The sequence below is a fragment of the Trachinotus anak genome, unplaced genomic scaffold (genome assembly GCF_046630095.1).
Source record: "Trachinotus anak isolate AG129_WGS33_773 ecotype Australia unplaced genomic scaffold, CSIRO_AGI_Tana_v1 ptg000002l, whole genome shotgun sequence".
NCBI lineage: Eukaryota > Metazoa > Chordata > Actinopteri > Carangiformes > Carangidae > Trachinotus > Trachinotus anak.
This window is the reverse complement of record NW_027273853.1, coordinates 14,478,926-14,503,256: the sequence shown is the minus strand read 5'-3', so window position 1 is coordinate 14,503,256 and position 24,331 is coordinate 14,478,926. Positions and strand designations below refer to the sequence as shown.

The 24,331-nt window shown below is 45.0% G+C and overlaps 1 protein-coding gene across 1 annotated transcript in view; it reads left to right on the top strand.

Moving 5' to 3' along the window:
* igf1ra (insulin-like growth factor 1a receptor) overlaps nt 1-24,331 on the top strand; it is a 78,068-nt gene that overhangs the window by 30,492 nt on the left and 23,245 nt on the right. The gene's annotated exons all lie outside the window — the stretch shown is intronic.

Sequence of the window (24,331 nt, the reverse complement as noted above, 5' to 3'; positions counted from 1 at the left end):
CCTCCTGTACACTTTCTTCCTCATCTGATGTCCTCCTTTCCAGACTCTTCCTCCTTCTTGTCATCCTCTTGCTGATCCTCACCCGAACAGCTGCTGAGCTGGAAGACCTCTCAGCCTGTGGGCACTGTTGGCCTGCTTACCCAGGATAAAAAAAAAATGCCTTGGTCTGGACAGGGATTACATAAAAGACTACTGTCTTTGCTGTCAGTACAGTTCATTTCCACTGTTACAAAAGGATAACACCGGTGCCTTTATGTAATGTCACAGACAGAAAGAGGACATAACCCCTGTCCTCTAAAAACTTCATTTCTCAATCCACTACCTCTCAGCTTGTCTAGGCCTGTGGCAACTGAACAGCCTAGCTTTCTCCATAACCCCCATTCACTGGATTGGCAAGGCTAAACAATGTAAGCCAGCATTCATACTGGGTGACTCATTACTTTTTCCTAGTGTCATTTTGCTTCCGTATAGAATCAAGTGGAAAATATGGATGAGTCCTCGAAGGCTATCATATTGAGTTTTCTCTGTGGACACCAGAGCAGCGGATGTGTGGCATTTAGGCACCATGCACCAGACCAGCAAGAGAGTCTCAAGTAAAACAGCTTTTGTTCAGGCCTAGCATCATACAGTAATCCTCATTTGGAAACCCATTTCCACTTTAACCCCATAATTCTTGGCATGCTTTTGAAGGGTTACCTAAGGCAATCGAGAGGGACACAGCTCAAATAAAGAATGCATGACAGTAAGTGATCCGCTGATACGTCACTTGCACTCAGCTCAGCTTCTCCAGAATGCGGTGTTTAGTCTTTAAGACCCCAACAAATGAGGGTATTTTTAGAAAATTCCACTCCTTCTTAATCCTTTTAACACTGATTAGCCAGTGACGACACATCTATTATTTTTCTCTACTTAGGTAGTATTACTGAGCTGTATTAGGTGTTTAGGTGGTGCCCATTATTTGGACTGGTTCCAATTCAGAACATCAGGCATGGTGTATGTGGGCTTGGCTCAGACCTACATGGAGTGCTGATGGTTTCTGTATGAAGTTGTGGAGTGGGAATGGTCCAGATGTACTGCTGTTGTTGCTCTTGGCTTGGTTACCTACATTCTTCTCAAACCCCAGAGATATACGATCATGTTCTTTGGATGTCATGCCACTATGGCATCTACTACTAGGCTACTCACTGTCTCTTGCAGTCAGTGCCAGGTTCCCTGCCCTTCTGCTATTTCCTCCAGTATAAATAAGAATTTATAGACATACATTTTTCTATGTCTCACATGCCTCACACTCCCTGTTTAAAGGTGCTATATGCAAGTATTTCCTGTCACTACAGCAGCTGTTTACTTATCAGTGTAGAGGACATGTTGCGAGTTCAGTATCGAACTTCATTCCTTTACTTTACAGCGCTACCTCCCCATCCTCTCGTGTTGGACTGAGGGATTACTGGACTCACTGGACACTGACTCACTATTACCTGTTGAGATACAAAGTGGTATTACGAGGCGGGATGGACTGGGAGTAGCTGGTTAGCATGCTAACTTTAGTAGTTATCTCTGCAACACAATGCACACATCTTTGACATGATGTCAAAACTGTTTTTTTTCCTCACATTCTCCTCTAAAATACTTGCATATAGCACCTTTTAAGCTTTGTCCGTTTCATTACAGGATTTGATTAATGGGTCGGAATTCAAGTCTACTTGAGGGTCAGGTGCAATTAAGTCTGTTGAATTCCACAAATTTCTACAAATGTTTAGACTGTTGAACCCTTTGAAGTCCCTGCAGGGTTGACAAGAAGCTTTTCTGTTCTCCTTGTGATCTGAGGATAAGTGGGATGGATGCCTTGGAACCATTTCCCTTGTTTGAATCTGTAACTGGATTAGAGGTACCCTCTGGAGAAAGGTGCCATAATGATACAGCACTGCTGCACAACAACAGATGCAGGCAAACCCTGCAGGCAGAGCTCTCCCTCATAGTCTGCAGACTGATGTTTTGGGTGACAGCGAATCCTAAAATCTCCCAGATGTGCGGTTAAGGCCATGTATCACTGCCGGACACCTGTGGCCGCTTTGACACAGGTGTTCATTGCAATGCTCTCCTGCTGTGCGGATGTATCTCATAGAGGGAAAAATGTGTGTGAACGACAGAGGGAGAGAGAGAGGTAGTCCGAGAGGAGTGTATCTTCAGTGAGCTAAGGAAACAGGCCAGAGTCCTTTGGGCCCTCTCTGACAGCTGCAGCAATGTGAGAGCACCGGGCAGAGTTGTGGTTGCCTGACAGGGGCTCACCTCTGAGGAGAGGGGAGAGAACGAGACCAAATGCAGTCATGTGTCCATCTGAGAAAGTGGGGTTAAGAGCCTGCTGCCATGTTCCATTATGAGCTTCATTTAGAGCAGGAGACAGTGGGTTCACGGGGATGAAACGCCCATTAAGCGTGGTCCAAACTTGGCATTTTTCAGTTATTTCCGTAAACCTGTATGCAAGTACATTTACACGCAGCCACACACACACTTACAGAGCTGCACTCGATGATCCTGTCCACTACTTGTATACACAGTGTTCCCTCCTGTGCACAAGGCAGATCCCTGAGCTATCAAAGAACATTAATGTAGTCATTCATCTCGCAGCACTATCTGGTTAACACCAGAGGAAATGTTGGCCAGAGGGAGGAGGGAGAGCAGGGGGGCAGATATTACACTGATGAGGGAGGTCTAACAAACTCTATCCCACTGAGTGAACCCGCTCTTCTCTCTGACAACAAGAGTGTGGAGAAAAATGCAGTGCTGACGCAGGAACACACACACACACACACACACACACACACGCACACACACACACGCTCACTGCAGGATGCTCTCATGTCCACTCTTCCTTGATACTTCCTGTCAGTCACACTTCAAAAATGCAGTACAGTAAAAATGCAGTAAAAATGCAGTACATCTCTGTATTTTTTTAAATAATATTTGGTCACTGTGATAAAGTTGAGTGAATGTGCATTTGACTTATTTTGGGTTCTCATTACATACAAGGAATAACACTTATTTCTAACATGGTTCCAAGAAATGAAACAAAAACATCATATAATTAAATAATAAACAATTAAGCTAAAATTTAATACCCAAAACTAAATATCCATATCAAAATACAATGATAAAAAAAACTTCTAATTGATGACTCAGGAATTGATGACTCATTTCATGCTATGCCACCTTGCACCATAGATGTGTGCTGAGGAGAAATGTGTGTGTTTTGATTGCCTGAGGTTTTCATGAAGAAAGCCAAGCACAGGTTCTTTGCTATTGTTGTGATTTGGTTTTGGCGGTTGGTGCAGCAGATGGGAGGGGTGACTGAAGGTTGGAGTGTGTTGGGTGCTCCCTCCCTCAAGTGGGTGATTGTGTGCGCGTGAGGAGCTCTCTAGTCTGTCTTTAGGCAGACAGACAGCTGGTCAAACAGGCTTAGGAGAGCAGTGGGCAGTCTGGGCTCTGACTTAAGCCCATTTGGCCCTCTTTACTCCTCATTGGTCAACAGCCCCAAGTTCAAAGCTGTTTTGATAGTATAGTGGCCGGGGTGGCAGGTGGAGCTCCGTGCTCTTTTGACCAGACGTGGTCTGAAGGCAACAGATACTCCAAAGAAATCAAAAATCATTTACGTTTTCATGTTCAGCCCTGTGCCAAAGTGTTTTCAAGTCTGTGTGTGTTGTTGTGATTGAGTGTGACGGGGTGTGCTGTGAGGGTAGGGGCCCCCTCGCCTTGTATCTATGTATGTGTGTGTGTGTACTGTTGTGTGTGGTTGTGTCTTGTAGCACGTAGGCTTGTGGAATACCGGACCGTTCTCCCGCTTCCCTCGTAGCGGGTGGCCTGGGTGGGTGGAGCCAGCAATTTGGGTACAAGAAGGGTGCAAGGGGTGACACAGGGATCAATGGAATGTGCTCTGGAGTCAGTATTTGTGTTTCTGTGTTTGTGAGACAGAAAGAGAAAAATTTGATGTCGCAGGCAAACCTACTGTTTTTTTTTTTCTTCAACTTTGAGACATTGCTGCTAGCACTTTTCGTTAAACAGACAACTCAGTTAGCTCAGCATCAGGATGCCATTTATTAGCTAATGCAATACAACACTGGGCATGGCTGCCTTTGTTACCCTGCACTGGACGGAGACAACAGAACATTGTATTACACAAGAAGCACAGGGAACAGAGGAGAATATTGACTTACGCAAAGGTTTGATTTTGTTCCAAGAAAACCTGTTTATCCAATCTGGGATGACACTGATGTACCCCTGACTGGTGAAATGATTTACTTTTATTGCTCTCTCCTTTGCCATCTGTATCACTTCTCTTTAAATACAAGCCAGCAGCCGCTGGTCAACCAGACAGTGCTATTTTATTTGAACACTGGCCTTACTGTTGGCACCACGAATGCCTCAGAGTTTTCTGAGAGCAGACACATAATTATACCATTACATTGACAGTGATGCTCGCTGTGCAATACTGGTGTTTTATTTTGCTTGCTCTAATCAAAGCTGATCTCAATTTCTGTTTTGGGGGGCTGCAAATAACTGTGACATCCGGATCGTGCTTGCCTTCCTTCCCATCCTCTCCACCTCCCTCTGTGTGAAACCGACTCATTCAGGCGCCTGGTCAAAGCACACATGTGCTGACGTCACGCGGGCTGCCTGTGGGCTGACGTCGGTGTTGAGACTCGAGCCATATCAGAGGGGCGAATGGGCCCCAGTCAGTGTGGCTGCCTGGTAGCGCAGTCCACAATGGCTCCTGTTCAGACCTCACGTCCCACAACCACAAACAGCGCTTGTGTGTGTGTGTGTGTGTGTGTGTGTGCTTGCAGCAACTTTCTCATGCCAGACATATCTGATGCAACAGTGGATCAAGGGATCAGTATGTCATTTCTGGGAATACTCTTCCCTATCATATCCCTTCACTGTGGACGAGGCATAAGTGTGGGCTGATAGAGCCAGATGTGACTAGATTAGCAGCTGTGCACAGCCTCTGTTGTCTACCGTGTCATATCCAGTGCTTGTGAGAGCCCGACTTAGACAGAGGGACGACAAGCAGTGGAGAGGGGACCGTGGACTGACGGACAGACAAACAAGTTCCTCCATCATTCAAACTCATTCCGGAGGAAAATATCGAGGGTCTTCCTCCCTATCTACCCTCTCCTAGTCTCCACCTCCGCATCAGCCTACAGATTGATGATGTGTCATTGGATCCTCTAGTGGATCAATGGGCCTGTGGCCCACTGGGGGCAGGCTACTGGCAATCCATCATCAGGGGTCACAACACATTTAGCCTTGTCTCACAAGTACTCATTGTCATTCAAGTGCCATGGTCAGGCAGGGGGAGGAGGAGGAGAGCAGTGTTAAGTTATGTTAGTTGACTGGCTGAGTGCTGCGTGATTTTATCTTTGAAACCTCTGATGGGGCTGCGACCTTATCTTGTCAGAGGAATGCTTTTCACCTTAACCACTTCATCCAATGACTCGCCTACGTAGCATAATGGGGGGTGTCAAAGAAATATCACCACAGTTCTTTTATTTTACCTAATTTGGCAAAATGATAATTCACTTGAATGCATTTTTCACTCTCTATCATGACAACCAATCATGCAGCAGCGTCTTCCCCGTTTGTTATAGCAAACTCAAGTAGCTGTCTGCTAAGTGACGGCACAGTAGCTCTGCAGCAGCAGAACCTCCACTGGGTCCAGGCTGCCACCTTTCAGTCGGGCTGCTGTCTGTCCTTCCTCTCACATCTGGATCCAATAGGAGCGGCTTCCTTCTCTGAAGGAGGGACACATATAAATAGCCAGGCAGCCGTAACCACACTATGCAGCACAGCCTGGATGTTGGTTTGTTCGTTTGCTGCTGTCCCTGTTTTGCTCTGCCAGCTCAGATATGGCATCTGACATTGCCATCCTCCTGCACGTACCCCCGTGTCCCTCAACTCCACCTCTGATCCTCTGATCCCTGGGCTGTGGTGTGACTGACGCACGTATACTGAATGCTCAAAGCACGTCCACACAGCTCTGTGCCCATCTGTGGAAAGTTAGAGTGGAATGGGGCCAGGACTGAAACACAGGCAGGCAGAGGGTGGGTGGTGGGTGGGCTGAAGGTGGCCTGCGTGGGCTGAAGCCTGTGGGCTGAGGAGGGGAAATGCAATATCCTGGTTATAGCTGAACAACTAAATGTGCTGCTTTTATGAGATGCGAAGCACAGTAACAGTTCCATAACTAGTACAGAGATTATATAACCAGATCATACCTTTTCTTTTACAGATATATATAGTTAGGTCTGGTGTCCTCATTTAGATGTATGATGCAGAAACGGGAGACATGTCATGTGTGAGGAGCTGTATGCAGTACAGGGTCAACCATGCAGGAGACGTTTTGTATTTTATCCCAAGACTGACCCTTGTCACTGTGTCTGCCATATATATATATATATATATATATATATATATATATATATATATATATATGTGTGTGTGTGTGCGTGTGTGTGTGTGTGTGTGCATGCCACGGACTAAACACATGCCCCTTTTGTGTGGCACATGTGCTTGTCCTACCACAGAAGCCCAGGCCCAGCCCCACCCTCCCAAATTAAAACTCATTCCAGCAAGAGGTGGGTCTCTTCGGCTTCGGCTGCGGCCCCTCAGTCCTTCCCTCCTTCCTTCCTCGTCCCCTCGTCTGCTTGGGGCTGCAGCAGCAGGAGCGGAGGGGGGGGGCAGAGAGGGGAGGAGGAGAGGGATGGATGGATGGATGGATGGATGGATGGATGGATGGATTGGGGGGGATGCCATAGCACTTGCTTGAGTGAGTTTTAATTTGTGTGCTTACAGCAGAAGACGCTGCAGAGTGGTGTAGTGTCGGGGGGAGGGGTGGGGTGGGCAGATGCATTAGTGCTTATGCACTCATTGACCTCAGACTAGATACACACACCTCCTCCAAACATGAAAACATACACGTGGTGGCACTTATTATTGCACCCTGTGGTGTTGTGTGAACGGTTCTGGCATTGTAGTTTTTGTTTTCTCCCCTGAACCAAAGCCTGGTGTGCAGTCACTCTCTGATTGATCAGTTTATAAAACTCTGGCAGGCTACAATGAGCTTCTCAGGGACACACTCTATTTGCCCTGCCTTTTTTTGTCACTCCTTTAACAAAGACTGTCCGCCCTACACAAATAGCACCTTGCAAAATGTTTGGGTACAAAAAAAAATCTCCTCCTATTTCTGAACTACAAAGAGTGGGGGAGGAAAAAAAAAAAAAAAGCAAACGTTACAGCAATGAATCTCATGTTGCTTTGAAAGCATGCCCCGAGAGTCTGCATGTGTGTGTGTGTGATGTGGTAAAACTACAGAAACATGGAGGTTGTGTTCCAGGGATGGAACTTGAGAATGTCCCCGTTCCCCTCTCGCTGGCCTCTGAGGAGGAGCCACCAGCGCTTGCTCCTGCCCCCGCTCTGCTCTGCTCCTGCCTTCCTCTGCCAGACACATAGCTTCAGTTTCCCTCCCAGGCCATGAGGGTATCAGGTTTGTTTTGGAGGGGAGGGGAGGGGGAGAAGGAAAGGGACAGGGATGAGGAAGGCTGGTGTATGCGAAGAGGAGAATTAGGGGGACAAGTCTGAGCATCGGTGCAGGATGGGAACGGCCAGACAAAGTCGGGCGGATGAAGAGATGGGAGGGAGGGGAAAAATAGAACAAACAAGTCCCTCCTGGCCCGTTGCTGCCCCTGACCCCTCATCCATAAATTCTGTGCCAGCAGCTGGAGTTGTGAAGCGGCCATTTTATGAATGAGGGTGGGAGAGAGAGAGAGAGAAGGAGAGAGAGAGAGAGAGAGAAGGAGAGAGAGAGGGAGAGGAGAGGCGGGTCAGGTTGTGTGTTGTGTATGTGTGGGTGGGTGAGACGCGGCTCAGAGGCGCTTGTGGTAGGGTTGGTTATGTGTGTGTGTGTGTGTGAGTGTGTGTGTGTGAGTGACTATTCGGGCTGAGGAGGAGCCTCGGGTAGGCCCACACACATACACTCTTGCCTCTTCACAGGCTTTGTGTGTTTGTGTTTTGTTCATGCTTCTGCTGAGACACTGTGCAGCCTGGAACAAAGGCCCAATTTGGGCTTTGCTTCCGCCTGAGGCTGCTCGCTTAGGAGCCGCAGCAGTTGAGTCCTCAGAACGAGAAGTAACAGGCGCACCTCAACACTTTCTTAATGTCTCCACCAGCTTCGCTGAAGAGAGACTTCTTGCTTTTAAGCTGCGTTTGTTTATCGGTGAGGTGCGGATCATTCTCATGCTCGTCTGTTTTCCCCGTCGCACCACGAAATCTACACCACTGTGGTTTTAAAGTGGAGTCCCAGGGGCTCGCCAGACATGTACAGTAGTTTATCTGCACTGTTATTTTATTTGTAAAAAATATGTAGTTAATACAGACAATAATTTTTTTTCTCTTGGAATTGAACTACCCACTTTCCTTTGTTCAGCGGTGGGTGTTAGCACATACACATTTATTCACATATTTATTTGAGAGACATTGTTTCTATTGCACTATTAAGTAATAAAGCAATCGTGAGTGGATCTGTTTCTTTCTCTTTCTGTCTGAAACTGTTTCTTTCCAGTTCCTCACTTTCTATCGTCAATTGAATCTAAATTATTCCTCAAAAGCTTCTAGAAAACTGTATCCAAGGCGAGCAGAGTCTTCTTTTTGTTGTCTTTGAGGTCACACAGAGTGTATCCTCTGTTCTCCTTTTCTGAGGCAGTATATTACATGGATGCTGATGACATGAGGCGTTGAGCTGCCAAGATGTATTGATCCCCGGCTCCCATCGCTAGCTGACTTGCTAGCCCTTAAACCGCAGAGACAATGCTGGCATGGCCGTCCTTGGGCCTCTGCGGGGAATTAGGGGCGTGCAGCTCCGTTTGATGCATGATGTGACAGGGGGGTGGGGGGATGTCTTGTGTCAAGAGAGAGGGCTTGAATGTTCAGGCCCGCTCCACTCTTTCACTTGTATATACCCCCAGTGCTGTAGTGCTAACCAAATAACTTATGGCTGTTGTTGAATAAGCTGACAGGACCTTTGTGAAGGCAGTGAGGTCGACAAGAATCGCCACAGGGACATCCGCTGTGTGAGGGGATGAAATCTTGGTTTAGCTTGTTCCTACGTTGGCAGTCGTTTTTTTTTTGTTTGGTGGCAATTTGAAGCATGACTCATCATCAAAACACATGTATGTATGTATGTACTATCAATTAATAATTGATGGATAATATTTATAAGAGCCAATCAGCTTAGAGGTCAACCTCTGCGTTGTCATGGTGATCCCAGCCCCCTACTCTCACCTTTACCGCATTAGGTAGCAGGTGCCATTAGCCAGCCAGCCAGTCAATCAGTCAGTCAGTCAGTCAGTCAGTCAGTCAGTGCCGGTTGTGTAGTGCTGTAGGTAATGAGAGCTGATACAGAGTGACAGTGCAGACAGGAGGACATGCTGTCACATGTTCAGGGACACGAGGACGTCCTCTGGTGTTGTTTACTCTTCGCTGTGTACATTAACTTGGCTGATCTCGTCTGCACCGATGGGCGCCTTCTTCCCCCAGCCCCACCCCCAACCCCCCGAGGCAACAGAAAAGGAGCAGCTCAGCCTGGAGACGACTCAAAACTCTTGTTTACGTGTTGGACGTGCTCTGCGTCCAAGACACATTGGGAACACAGTGTAAGAGCTGGGTGAGCTCACTTGCTCTCAGGGCAACTCGGTGAACTCTTGTTTTTCCCCCTCGACTACAGGCGATGCAGTAATAACATGCTTCAGGTGTGCCTGGCGTTGCCTACATGTAGCAGGAATGTGCTCCTGCAGGCAGAGTGGGGCTGGGAAGAAATGCTGGAATGTCCCTTTGATCAGGAGGACCGTCTGCTTCTGCCACTGACTCTGTGATGTAGTACTGAAACTATGTGTTTGTTTAGGTTCACAACAAGTTAATCGGTACCAATTTTGATATTCCAGTCATCATAGAAGTCACTGATGAAGCAAAATTGCCAAACATTCACTAGCTCCAGCTTCTCAAACATGAATGATAATTTTAGTTTTAATATCTCTGGGTTTTGGACAAAAAAACCAAAAAACAAAAGAATCATGTAAAATATTTGTAATGCTAGGGAAATAGGATTGTCCTCAAAACAGCAGTTCCATTTAAAACAATTAATAAGTGATTAATTATTAGAAACCTTCCTGCTCGTATAGTATGTGTTGAATTGTAGGCTTGACCATAGAGAGTTAATGTTTCATTTTCAGCTGATCCTGTGTGCTCTGACTAAAAGACTCTTGGTTTTATTACTAATCAATTGCAACAAGTTAATCAGAAGTCAACCAATTGTTTTATCTCTCTCTCTGTCTGTCTTCTCTGTCCTTCTTTCAAGTATCAAGTAGACAGCAGAAGTGTATGACTATAAGGCTGCTTCTGCCTCCTTTGCTGTCTGAGAGCTCAGCAGAGTACAGTGAGGCCCTGCAGCAGTGGGCTAGTTAGGATAGCAGATAGCGGCTGTGGTGAAACAGATTGTATAGGACACACACACACTCACACTCACACACACAACTCCTCTGAGAGGGGTCAGGGCAAAGTAATATTAGCTCTAATCAAACCACCACAAGACAAAGCAGAGCTTGGAAATTTGGCCATGGAAAAAGGCCTGGAGTCAGAGCCAGCACTTTGATGACTTTCTTTCGAGTGGTAGTTAAAGGATATGGTCTCCTGTTTCCTGTGTTTGCTCCGTCTCGCGGTGTGTGTGTGTGTGTGTGTGTGTGTGTATATGTGTGTACGTGTGTGTGTGTGATTGATGGCTCATTGATTGAGCAGCATGCTCCCATTCTCTCTCTCAGCCAGCTATGTGTCCCCTGGCTGTCTGTAGCCAGCCCAGCACCGGCTGTTCGAAACTGTGTGTGTGTGTGTGTGTGTGTGTGTGTGTGTGTGTGTGTGTGTGTGTGTTTGCATGCGTGTGTGCGTGTGTGTGTGCGCGCACACTCATGTTTGTCTAAGTGCATTCTGGAGGAAATCACTGATCTAGCAGGTTGTGAATCCCGCTCTCCTCTGAGTTCTTGTTGTGGCTTTATTGTTCAAAAGTCAGGACTAGATAATGTGTAACTCAGAGCACCGTCTGGCACAGGCAATGTTTAACACCAGTTCATGTCACTTCGTTAAGATGATATTATATTAAGAATATAAATTTGACAATGAGCCTTTGTATCATTTGTTACCTGGTGAAATGATTTTTTTTTTTTTTTTCTAGCCAGTGTTTTCTGTAGCAGTGCTACCGTGGAACAGTAAATACAGCCTTAGGCCCTCCATTTGTTACAGTTCATGATGTGCAATTTGGCGGCTTTCAGACCAATAGTAGTTAACAAGACATTTATTAAATAATGCCAACAAATTACTGCATCTGGGGACAGCAGGGATACAGTAGTTCTCAAGTAAATATAGAGTCGGCTCCTCCTGTGCATGCAGCGTGTGCGGTTGGTGCAGTGTCCTCTTTCTGCAGATTCCCACACGTATGTGAGAGGGGCGGAGTGATTGCTTAAGAATGGCGTTAAGCTGATGTAAAGTGATGTGCTTGCGGAAATCCCTCAGACTGAATGAAACTGAATGGGAAATATAATGAGTCTGAAATATTACTATTAGCAAGAGTTCAAACTGTGAGACATGATGAAGATTGTTTGTGGTACTAAGTGGTATATATGTTGTCTTTCAGGAGTCGTCTGTGTATGCATTACTGGTTGAATAAATGTAGAAGAATAACCTCTATGTATCTATTTATTGTTATTGATTGTTCCTTTTATGAAGAAGCCATAGATTTTGAACCATGACAACGAAAAAAAAAAAAGACTTGTGTTTACATTCTCAGTGGATGTGTGTGACATGTCTGCAGTGCAGCGTGCCTTGCTCCCATAAGCTTAGGCCCCCTGTTGGTGCACTAATACTGTTGCAGCCCGGTCCGTTGAGTCGTGTGAGGTCTGTAACGACAGGAATACAAAGGCATATTTTTTTCTAAGTGGGGGGCTCCAAAGTGGATCGCGGTGTTGCGTGCCCCCTGTTTATGTCCCAGCTGAAGGAGAAAGTTGTCTGTGGCCTCGAGAGGGGAGAAAAAGAGGAGGGGGAATATGGCCCACTGTTTTCAAACTGTGTCTTTATGTCTCCCCTGACTGTGAGTGTGCCACTGCATTTCACAATGGAGGTCATTGTTTGTTTGGGGGAGAAAGCGTGGGTATTGAGTTTCAGTCATTTCTGGAAGTCTTATGTTTGACACGGTGGGGGCTTAGCACTTCCTGTGGTTGGTGGCTAGCTTGTTCTCTGTGCCCATTTCTCTGCCTCTCTACTGGCATCTGTCCTCTCTGCCCTCTGTGCCATCCTTTGAATGTTCTCATTTACTGCACGTTTGCACCTGTAGAGTTTATGGTGGAGCCGCTTCAATTTATCTGCGTAGGAGGACACTCTAGATGGGAGGTAGTTTAGGAGCTGTTGTGCTCTGCCATTATGGCCTGGGCTGAGCATGGTTTAACATCTAGTCTATGTGGAGTCCACACAGGGCCAGGACAGATCCTTCTCCATCTGCCTTTGTGCCAACAAACCCCTCTGCCCTGTCTCTTTCCCTCACCGCAGCCCCCTTTGATTCCTCCTGCGTTGCTACGATGACATTTCACCTCCCCTACGTGCACTGACTCCTCCTTAATCCGACTAAAAGCTAATCTCTAATGGAGGGATGTGATCCTGGACTGAACAGTGCATCTGACCGTCGCAGAGCACAGGAAGGTCAGCTGACTGGCTGATTTAAACTCACTCTTGTCCCTTTTCCTCCATCCCTCCATGTCAGACATGGAACACCTGTCTAGCACAGGGATCGATCCCTGTGATTAAGACCTCCCCAAAGAGCCACATCCCCCTGCTACATGTATGTTCCTCCTTCTCTTCCAGCACATCTTTCTTATATTAGGCAATTATTTCTCAATATGCTTCTTCTGTGGGTCTCTTTCTCTGTGTGTGTCTTTTTCTCTTTCCCTTTGAGCATCTTTTTGTTTCATTACTGGAGACATATCACAGTGAAGCCCAGCTGGTAATTTAGTGAGCTGTCTGCTAGTGAAAATGTCAGACCTCGACTTTCACAATAACAGATTGTGAAGCATGATGCACAAAACAAAACTCCTCACTTGGCTTGTGTTAATTAAGAAAGGCTTGCTTGAGAAAAAAAATCATAGCATATGTGCAGTGTGTGTGTGTGTGTGTGTGTCTGTGTGTGTGTGTGTCGGTGTACAGCTCTGTATGTGTGTCTCATTCTGCCTCATGCTAAACTACCTCACGCTGACCCATTGGAGACCACATGGTGGACATTAATGGTAACTAAGTGTGATGTGGCAGAGGGGGGGAAGCTATCAGGGGTACACTCTGCAGCCCTGTGTGAATGCCACGTCCTGTAAGTGTCACACTCACAGCCTGTAGTTTCCAAACCAGCGGAGGAAGACAACTTGCACGCACCTCCATCAAAGGAGAGATAGATACAGTAGATTTCATTCCTTTACAGTTCTTTCATTCTCCTTTCATTTTCTTGCTCCTTTCTTCCCTCCCCCTGAACAAGGGTGGCCATGTGAGCTGCTGAGGTCCCTAAAAGGGGGCAAATAAAGCTGTGTGTGTGTGTGTGTGAGAGAGAGAGACAGAGAGAGAGAGAGAGAGAGAGAGAGAGAGAGAGAGAGAGAGAGAGAAAGAGAGAAACAGCTTGGTTGGAGAGAGAAAGAGAGGAGGAGGAGGAGGAGGAGGAAGAACTGAACTCTCCGCCCACCCTGAAGTGAGGAGGTGAAAAATGGGGATAGAACCATGATGTCACCGGTAGCCAATAGGAAGTTTGGGCTGGGGACTGTTAAAGGCCCGTCAGCTGTCCTGCTCCATCCACATCGGCTGCCCTCTTCTGCTGTTGGCACAGTATGGCCAGACACAGCTTTATCCATACTCTGCCCCATCTCGGGCCTTTGGCCTCAAGCCTCTGACCTTTGACCCCCAGGCCTGTCCTGAGCCCCTGTTGCTAAAACCTCTACGCCCAGTCTCATGCTCCATGTATATCATATCAGGCTGTTGAGCCCAGCTCCCTGTATTTGATTTCCCACTGAAACTGTGTTCCTGAACTAAATGTGGTAGAGATTAGATAGGGGGCTGCAGTCTGTTACTCCTATGATTTCCATGCTCTCCGTATCGTGACTGCACTGCTTGTGTTTTAGACCAGAGGTGAATGGGAGACTTGCGTCATGGTAAAATCTGATTACCACCGAAACTTAGGTTGAAACTGAGGAGCTGTGTCTGTGCTGAGCCTGTGAGTGAAACTTAACTGAAGGTGACGTAACTCCCAATTTGTTCAGAGACTTGTAAACAGTGACGTTTTTTACACTCCACTGCACAGGCTTTGTGCAACTGCCATATTTGGTGCTCTTGTTACCCAATTACCAATGAGGACAAGCTATTATGAGTTCACTGTTTACTGCACTGTAATGGCTTTTTAGTGTAATTGGTGCCTTTGCGTTTAAATGGTAACCCACACTGGCTGTTTGATTGTCACCTTCAACCACTTGGAATAAAGGAGACATTTAAGGTAATGTAGCCCCTAATTTTGGTATTCAGACATAGTCTTTCCTGTGAAAGGATCAAGTGAAAACTAGTGTATTGTTGAATGCTGCCAAACATTTCCCATCACTGGTGCTCTTTGGCCTTATCAGTGTGCAAACATCCCACAAAGTCAGCAGTAAGTGCCTTTATTCCTCTGTGTTGTTCAGCTGTCCATAAAGTACCTGCAAGCTGCAAGCTTTTAACTCCCAGACCAGATAGGAAATTGGCAAAACAAGCATGAGGTTTGTGTATTTACAGGAAGACCCCTGACAGGCCTCTTTCAAGTGAAATGAAGCTTTGTATATAACAGATACTGGATCAATACTGGATGTGATACCATCTGGGACTATGCTATCTTATCAGACCATTACACTTGAAAAGACTAGCCTGAAGTCTCAGTGCAGGCTCTCCGGTTGGAGAGAATAGTCTCCGTGGCCTGTTGTAACAGATGTTAACTCTGGGCACAACTGTCCCCGCTGAACCTGCAGCTTGTCCTTTTTTTTTTTTTCTTTGTTTAAGAACGAGAGCTGCCTCACAAAAAGGATACTGTGTGTATCCTCAAGAAACTCACTGTGAAAATGAAATTAAATGGAGGAAAAAGGAAACCCTAAATCCAGATGTCATATCTGAAGTGGTTAATAGGATCGCACAGAACGTCAGGCTCCACTGAGGTGGCAGACACTGAGGCATATATCCCAAAGAGAAGAGGGAGATGCACTGGAGAAACGGGCTGAGCAACGGCATTTCACCGCAGTCTGTGTGCAAGTGCCAGCAAGCAGCTGCTGTCATCCAAAAGACAAGGAAGCTGCAGTCAGACATGCAGGCAGTACTGCAATGTAAGCCATGTGCATGGTATCCAACTTGGTTACATGGTCCTAAATACGATCCCTGATGTACACGTACACATACAAACAAACATAGATCCTACCATACACATATAAAACATAACCAAAGTGAAATGTAATTTCAGGATTTACAGTCCACTGACTATCAGCCATGTAATCGACTAATAGCCTTCTTAGTATTTGCAGAGCACTCCATTTTAACCAGGTAGGAATGCTTGCAAAGAACACGAACTTATCCCCATCAGCTTTTTAGCTCAAGGCAAATGTTGCTGTGCTTAATCAGGATTAGGGCCTCCTTGAAGTCAATGTGAAATGAAGATGTGTCATTTTGAATCCAGACGTCGTGCCAGCAGGGAGAATGTATGCCGGACAGCGTGCCAGGATGAAGTCTGGGCACCGTGTGCCGCAAAGCTGCAGATGGTCATCTACCGAAATAGACCTTGGCATCAGAGCCACTACTATTCTGATGCTCTGGTGATGATAGGCTGAATTAAGTTTGGGTACAGAGTAAAAATGGTACACGAAGTACTACATATGGTTGTTTGCAACATTTCACAGGTGCCGACTTTTTAAAAAAACAAACAAAAAAACAACAAGGTGTTTATTATTGAAATGCTGTGGAGTCAGTTTGAATGTGTAGAGAATCAACATTAGTCCATATGGCTGGAGGTTCTCTCTGGGCTGCTGCATATCGAGGGACAGGTGGGTACACAGCCAGGTGTTAGACTGAGCCTGTGAAATTCCAGCACCTGAGCCAAATCATTTTATATGTAGGCTACACTTTATGTAAAACTGTAATGTTTCTCTCCAGTGTTGCATAGTTAAGCCATTGTTTCATGGATACAATTTACACTTTAAATTGTACACTTTCGTGGGTGTCTCCTCTACACTACTCACTAGAGGTGTTTGAGTGCAACGTATAGGGAGAGACATGAAGGCTTGATGTTCTCACTAACCCCAACCAGTCACCCAGCTAGCAAAACAGCCAGGCAACTCAACTTGCCAGCCAGCACAGCACTGCCAGGAAACACACTGTATTTAATGAAGCAGATCTGGGAAGTCAGGTATTTTTAGAAGCCACTTTTAGTGAGAGGAAACACCTCAGAAATCTGTGAAGAAAAAAAAAAAAAAAAAAAGAAACATTGCCTGAGTTTACCCCCGAAGTTGCTTTTTCCATACTAATGGCCTGTCTTAGCATCTAACCTGGCTGTGCAGCTTGTCACTTCTGGTGCCTGGCAAGGACATGATAATTTCAGTGAATGTCATTATGGAGCATAATGAGAGGGGTGAAAACAAACAAAACTGTTACACTGGCGGTATTTTGAATTGCCCCTGCTGAATAGCTTGACTTTCACACAGATTTTTTTTCTTTTTCCCTGTTCAAATGACCTGATCAGCATCATAAATGCGGCAGGTGATGCACTTACTTACCATTCATAGGGTAATAAAAGTCACAGAGCGCATAATAATACTTGATTTAGATATGCCATTCAAAGTGGAGCTGAAATGATCCTGTGCCATAAATTTGTATGATAGCTAAGTGGACCTGTTTTTTTTTTTTTTTTTTCCACACCCTCCAAGTCATGACAACCACGATGAGTGAGTCCTCAGAGTAAGCTAGAGAGTTGCCTGATTTAATGAGGAAGACTGCCGCAGAGACCTGCCTTCCTGCTACAAATATGGCTCCAGTGGTGCTTCTGTCCAGGGATGTCCTAGGACTTGGGACTTCTGGCTGACTAGAAGTCAGGCCCTGAGGGATTCAGAAGTTCAGCTTGGCTTCAGCTCAGTTATGGGGTTTGACCTCGCTGCAGTTCTGGGTTCTTTGTGAAGTAGCTCTTTATTAAAGGGACTTGAACATGTTTATTTGTTATGAATGGTTATGTCCACTTCCTTTCTATGTTTGATTATTTTCTGGCAGTTATTTAATAAAAATGTTTAACCAATCTTTTCAGCTTACATGAATTGCTTCTAGCTAGAATTACAAGGAACAGTTAATGTGATATGATATTTACGTACCTTAGTGGCATGGTTAATATTGGTGTGTCCCTACTTATCATATTAAGGTTTCTATAAACCAGAATATATATGGACTTATTATGGCTATTACTTAACAATAACTTGTAAAGAATTACATCAAAGTGTATCATAATATTCACTGCCATTATATTCAGTATTATGTTGGTTAAAATGGATTTTCTTACTCTCTTTTTCCACATGTTTTTAATAGCTTTCAGACCATCCTCTACCTCTTCTGTGATAAAAGCACAAAGTGTTTTCACATGTGATGGTGATGCATTACCTGTGTCCTGTTATGGTGCAATCAACAACAATGTAACAACAACAACAACAACAACAACAACAACAACAACAGCAGCAGCTGCAGCAGAATGGGCCGAAGCCTGAGGGTAGAAGGAAGGGGTGTGTGTGTGTGTGTGTGTGTTGTTGTGACTGAACGCGAGTGAGGGGAAATGCCACGCATGCCTGAACACACAGACCAGCACATAGTTGTGTGAAAAACACATTGCTGGTCTTTAGTGGGCATGGGAGTGGAAGAGACCCAGAAACACTGGGATGGGGAGGAAGGGGCTCACACACACCTTTGTGCGCAGGACTGAACAGAGATTTAGCCAAGCTCTCCTGAGCCAGCTGTCTGCATGAGAAAATCACATCATGACGCTGTGCAGTGTTCCCCCCCTCTGAAAAAAAAAACCCCCTCTGATCAGCAGAATGGTCGATCTTGCCGAACACGCACAGCCAGACACACTCTGTCTGCAAAGGTGAAAAACACCACTTTAGATTAGATCAGTCCATCCTGCGACTCGAGACTCTGTCACTGTAGCTGTAAGACAGCACTGGAATCTCTGATGCGGTTTGCCTTTGGCTGTGAGTGGAGGAAGCATCCTCTCTCTGGCCGTCTGGGCTGATGTGGTTTAAACAAGTGTTTGGAGTGATCCACTGGGGGCTCCCAGGGAGGATCGGGTTGCCGGATGAGGATGTGGCCTGATGGAGCTCAGGGAGCTGGGGGGGTCGGCCTGCGATCCAGGCTGCAGCAGCCCATGATAGGCCTGCCGTCTCCTACTGTACTCCTGTTCAGCTACCTACTGTCTGCTACTGCTCTCAGCTCTGGTAACCTGAGCTCACCGGCTCTGACTGTGCACAGAGTGGGAGGCGTTCCATCCCCACAGTGCAGTGGATTACTGTAGTGTGCAGCAGAGTGAATATGTCGGTAAATGGAGGTGATGTAGAGATAAATTTAATCATGTCCTAATGGAGCTATGGCCCCGTTTATATTGTGCAGCAAAGAAAGGTGGTGTGACTGACACTTAATGTGAAGGTACTATAATAAACTCCTTCAAAATCATGCTTTCACAACAAAGTATGTGGTGATTATGTTCCTATTTTCCTCTGTAAAATTTGAAAATGCACTATTTGACATTATTATATTTATACTCTTGCATTTAACCAAACTAGCTTTAAAATCTCAGTCATCTGAAATGCATTACTTCCTGCAGAATGCTGAAAAAAAATTAATCCTAGCTCCTGTATAACCCGGTCATGTTTTGTTATTTAGCTTGTGTTCCAGTTAAGGGTCAGCGCTATTTACAGGAATAATGTTACTCAGGCTTGTTGTTGAGTAGGCTACGTCTGCTCAGGTTTTTCCTTAACTTATGGTTCCTCTGAATCTGTGGAAAAGCCATGCTTAATCACTATGGTTACGACTCCCCCCCCCCCCCCCCTCCCAATGCCTGCTCAAGAGAGGACTTGTTTACCATCCCTGCTCCAGACTCAATAACATGTCAGTCATCCGAATTAGAACCTCCCCTGCCCGCCTGCTATTGGCCCAGCAGACAGCTCCCAGTTTAACCCCCACCCTTCTCTTCCCTCACACCCTCCTCCCTGCTGTCCCTCCCCCCCGAGCCCCACTGTGAATAATGAATGATTTCCCAACTGTCTGTCACGCTTCCTGCCTATCTTCAATGACACGGGGAAAACATAGTGCGCTTTGATATGTTATGAAGAATGAAATGTTTCATCTTTCACTAGATCATTTTTATGCCTCACCATGGCTGACAACTATGATTGGTTTGGGAAAATGATATCAGTTTACCAAATTTCTTAGATTTCCACACAATACTTCACCTTCAGAGGTGGCAGTGGCCTGCTGGCAGTAAACGTGTCACCAGTGTCCCAGTGTAAACAGAGTAGTAGTCTACTTACACAGCGTGCTCTCGAGCAAACGGGGCATGACTCACATTCAGATGAGAAGCATTGCTGCATTGCAATCCTCTTCCTCTCATGCACTGGCATTTTTTTTCAATAAGGTTATTAGTTTGTTTGAGAACCCAAAGTGTGAGAACCCATCCTTCCACCAACACACACACAGAGACACACACACACACACACACACACACACACACACACACACACACACCCTTCTCCAAGCAGACAGTGTTGAAATCTAGCCTTCTTGTTATCAGATAAAAGCTGCTTTTTTGTCAATACAGATTCTGGTGAAAGGGGAGGGTTGAGGCATGGTTGAAGGGCTATGGGTCACATGACTATCGCCTTTATTTTGGTCCGAAACTGGTACTTAACATTGTTGCATATAGTTCTTGTTATTCTTCAGATATATATTCCTGCTTTCTTATCTCACACACTTCTCCATGATCATGTCTGTAGCTAGAATAGCCTCCTCCTCTCAGGTTTCCGTAGCAATTCCTGAAGTTGTTTTTGTGTTGTTGCAGCGGAACAAGGGATTAACATTCCCCCCCTTGAATCCTCTGCGCCCTGGAACATTCTGCAGATTCTTCACATAGTCCGGCGACTGGAGGATACCTTTCGAACAAAAAACAAACAGTGTCTCTCAGTCTATTAGTGATGCCTCCTCCTCCCCCTGCTGCTGTATGTAACGGGCGGTTGTAGGGATGCACCAGCTGCTCAGAAGGAGACTCCTCAGTGCTGACTGTTGTCTCGTTTACTATTGATGAAATGGACCTGGCCACTCATCGTGTCGCAGTGCTCTGGTGAACAGCAGGGGCTGGCTGGTGGTTGGCTATGGTGTCTGACCTGACTGTGTTTGCTCAGGGAAAGAGCAGGGAGGGGGGTTGTATAACTACTGTATGAGAGGAACATGATCATAAACCTCCCTACAACCCACTACGAGCAGTTCGACTTATTTGACTCTGCAGGTTATTGTCAAAGTTTTTGTTGTCACTTTGTTCTTTGCAATTTAGCGCCTCAGTAATTGCTTGATGTAATACAGTATGTACTTAAATAGGGTCAAATACCAATCTGGTGATGCTTCTAATTTATTCCTGCTCATATCAAATAGTCACTCAGGGGACTACAAGGATGATGACGTCTTATCTTAAGAGGAGCCCCTTGTTAGGTAGTCCCTTTCCTTTGAAGTAGTGGAAACCCACAATGCCCTGCATAGCTATCTGTAGAGAGCAGCAGCGTGGAAATAGGGCTGCATTAGGAGCATCTATAAATAGAGGATTGTATCCTTGATACCACGGGTTGTTTGGTCACACAGTGAAACCGGGTCGACTTATATGGATTCAAGGCAGTAACTCCCCCTCCCTCTGCTTTCTTCTGGCGGGAGGTATGCATGTTTGGAATTTCTCTTCATTGAGGAATCTGTTAAAATGATGCGGAAGGAAGGGACGTCCTCCAATAAGGCTCATTAGAGTTTGCCTTGGCTGCCCCCTTTTGGTAGGATTCCAAGAAAATGAAGCCTGGCTGATGTTTCCCCTTACTCCCTTTTTTTTTTTTTTTTTTTTTTCTCTCACTCTGCAAATGTGCAACACTGCTTTTCCTGCTTTAAACATGCTAATGTCAGCATCATATTTCCAATCAAATCCCAGCTGTTATGCGAGGACCTGTGTGCATTGGCATTTGATGCTGTAGTTTTAAAAAAAGATCTTTGCTGTTTGTTTTGGACTAGATCCAGAATAGTTAGATAGGGCACTCATGAAGTACTGCAGAGCCAGTGCCAGTCAAGTCCTGGTGTGGCAGAACATATACATAGTGTGAAGCTATACATAGCAGAGGAGAGGCCATACAGTTAAATATCCTACTTACTTGTGCTGCCATGGAAATGCTCTGACCCACAGTAACTGCTGTGTAACTTCAAGGTCTGTCTTATTGGAAATTCCTGAGGTACTGCAGTGTATTGAACAAAAATTATTGTATTGGGTCTGCTGAATGACTTCTTTTTTGAAGAAGAAGAAGAAGAAGAAATGGCCAGAGATTTTTTTTTTGTCACAGATTCCTAAAGGGAATTTCCAAAACGGACCATTTCACCTTTTCTATACTGTTGGGTGAGAGAAACCGTCAGGAGTGCAACTGGAGTTGGCAATGTGGTGTGTGTGTGTGTGTGTGTATGTGTGTGTTTCCTCTGCAGCATTTCTGTAGTGCACCGTCACACTCTTAACCTACACAGATGTTTTGTAAAGCAACATGAAATATTCATTAGCAGATTAGCTCAGCAGCCGGCTTCATTTTCTTGACTGATTCACAAAGCGAACCACCGATGCGCCGACACCCGCTTTTAATTTAAAAGCAAATAAACAGGCAGAGCTCCTTTCCTCTTTCTCTCTGGCACACGCAAATATTCACATACCAACATGCATGTGCACATGTCACATGCACACATGCATACTGATTCTTCATCATGTGTACTCTTTTCTCTCTTCCACGTGTGTGTGATGCAGATGGCTTAAATTATGACACTGATGACAGGGAAGTAATATGTGTAGTGTCACAGTCTTGCAAATTATAATGACACACATGAAAGTGTTGAAATGTGTGTTTTAGTGTACACTTGTCTGGGATTGTGTGATTGTGTGTATGTGTGTGTGTGTGTGTGTGTGTGTGTGTGTGTGTGTGTGTGTGTGTGTGTGAGTGTGTGCGTGTGCGTGTGTGTGTGCGCACATTTCCTTCCAGCTCTGGCTTTGCACCAGGAGGCGGTTGCTAAGGAACCAGGAGTGCTGTGCCTCTTATTTCAGTTCAGTTCAGCTTTATTGCCCCTGTGGGGAAATTTGTCTTGCAGCAATAACAAAGAGCATAACAATAAATAGTAAACACTTAAGGCCCCAATATACAATGATATACAAAGAACGCAAGGGCGTGGGGGGCAGGGCGTTGGTCCATGCACAGTTTCTAATATGCAGAAAAGGCACATTTTTTGGCAAATGATGACTGATTTATTATGTTACACATTTCCCCTGAAGAAACATGAACTCTTGACTCAGTCTTTCCCCGAGCAGCTCTTTATCCTGACAGAGACTCCTCAAACAGGGAACAATCATTAGCAGAAAACAGCTTGTTACCAGGCGTTTCACAATTATTCATCCAGGTCCACACACACACTCCAGGTGGCTTTTCTATGGAGTGGACTCGTCTGAAACTAGGACACCTTTGCCTGCAGTGTCTCAAGATTAGTTAGCAGTGGGAATCATCTGCTTTCTTCCCTTTATATCTGCCTTTTCCAAAGTGCTTCTCTATGAAGATGCTACTGTAAAAAACTTTTTTTTTTCTTAAGAACAGACGCCTCCTATTAACCATTTTCATGCGTCACTGTACATTTAAGTGTAAGGCCGATGAGTTGGCAAAACTATAAGGAAGCTCTCATCTGATTTCCATTTCCTCACTACCTGAATGAGAACTTCCTGGTAACTTTTGTCTTATCTGTGTCAAAGTTTGGTTTGGGAAAGATGTAATGCTGATATAGTCGCATGCATTTGGAGGATCTGTGAGATAAATCTTACAAACTGTCAGGATGCACAATTAGTGAAATGTCTGTCTGTTCCAAGCAATAGGAAAGTGCTGTGTGTTATTGATAACACATTGTTTTGGATTTTGGGTTTTCAGTGATGCTCAGTAAAGAATGTGGAACTTCTATTATTCATGTAGCTCAAGCTTAATTTGAAACACTCCACACAGTCATTTTTCTGATGATTTTTCTTACAGCCTGTAAGGATGTTCAGCAATTCTTTCTCGGAAGATGAAGTGATAGTGGCAATGAGAGTTTTGTTGGATAAGACATTGGGTTTTTTTTTTAAACAATTCACTGGTAATATTTGATTGCAATGATGTTCACATTTTTAATGGTTCTTGTTTTTGGCTGCTCTTTGGTTTCAGATTAGGTTTAAAAAAAAACAAACAAGAAATAAGCATAAATCTCAGTGATAATATCAGTGTGATGAAATGACATTACATCACACCTGTCTCTGTGTCTTGTGCTTGCAAAGATTATAATGTTCAGTTTTGAGTGGCGCTGTCAGAGAGGTATTAATTTAACTGCATGTTTATTAATGAGGTCGTAGTTTACAGTCTTGTTGAACTGGAGTCCATTATACTGGAGATGTTTCTAATGTTTTGCACACCATATTTACAAACATGGAGGAAAGGAGAATATTAGAAACACACTTCAGGATAATTCAGTCCAGTGCAGCACTGTCACTAACTATAACCTCAGTTATAAACTGAGCTGAATTAGCATCTTTTAGAAAGTCTTAACAAAAGATGAACATTGGAAGTTTTGTATGGGAAGCATATGGGACAGCTGTTGTAGTGGATTGCATTAGAGTGTATACATGTACCTAATAAAGTAACTAGGGAGTGTATATACACATGCAACATACATACAACTCTATACTCCTCTTTAACCTATTCATCCACTTTATGGCCTGTTGGCAGTCAAATAATAACAATAACACATGGTCATCATCCTTGCCTGCTTTTCATCATTTAACATGTTCTGAAGCTGCTCTACATTTATGCAGACATGTAAATCACAGTCTGTGCTACATCAGCTTAAGTTTTGCTTCTTTTGACCTTTATCGACCTTGATTTTGCTGTAA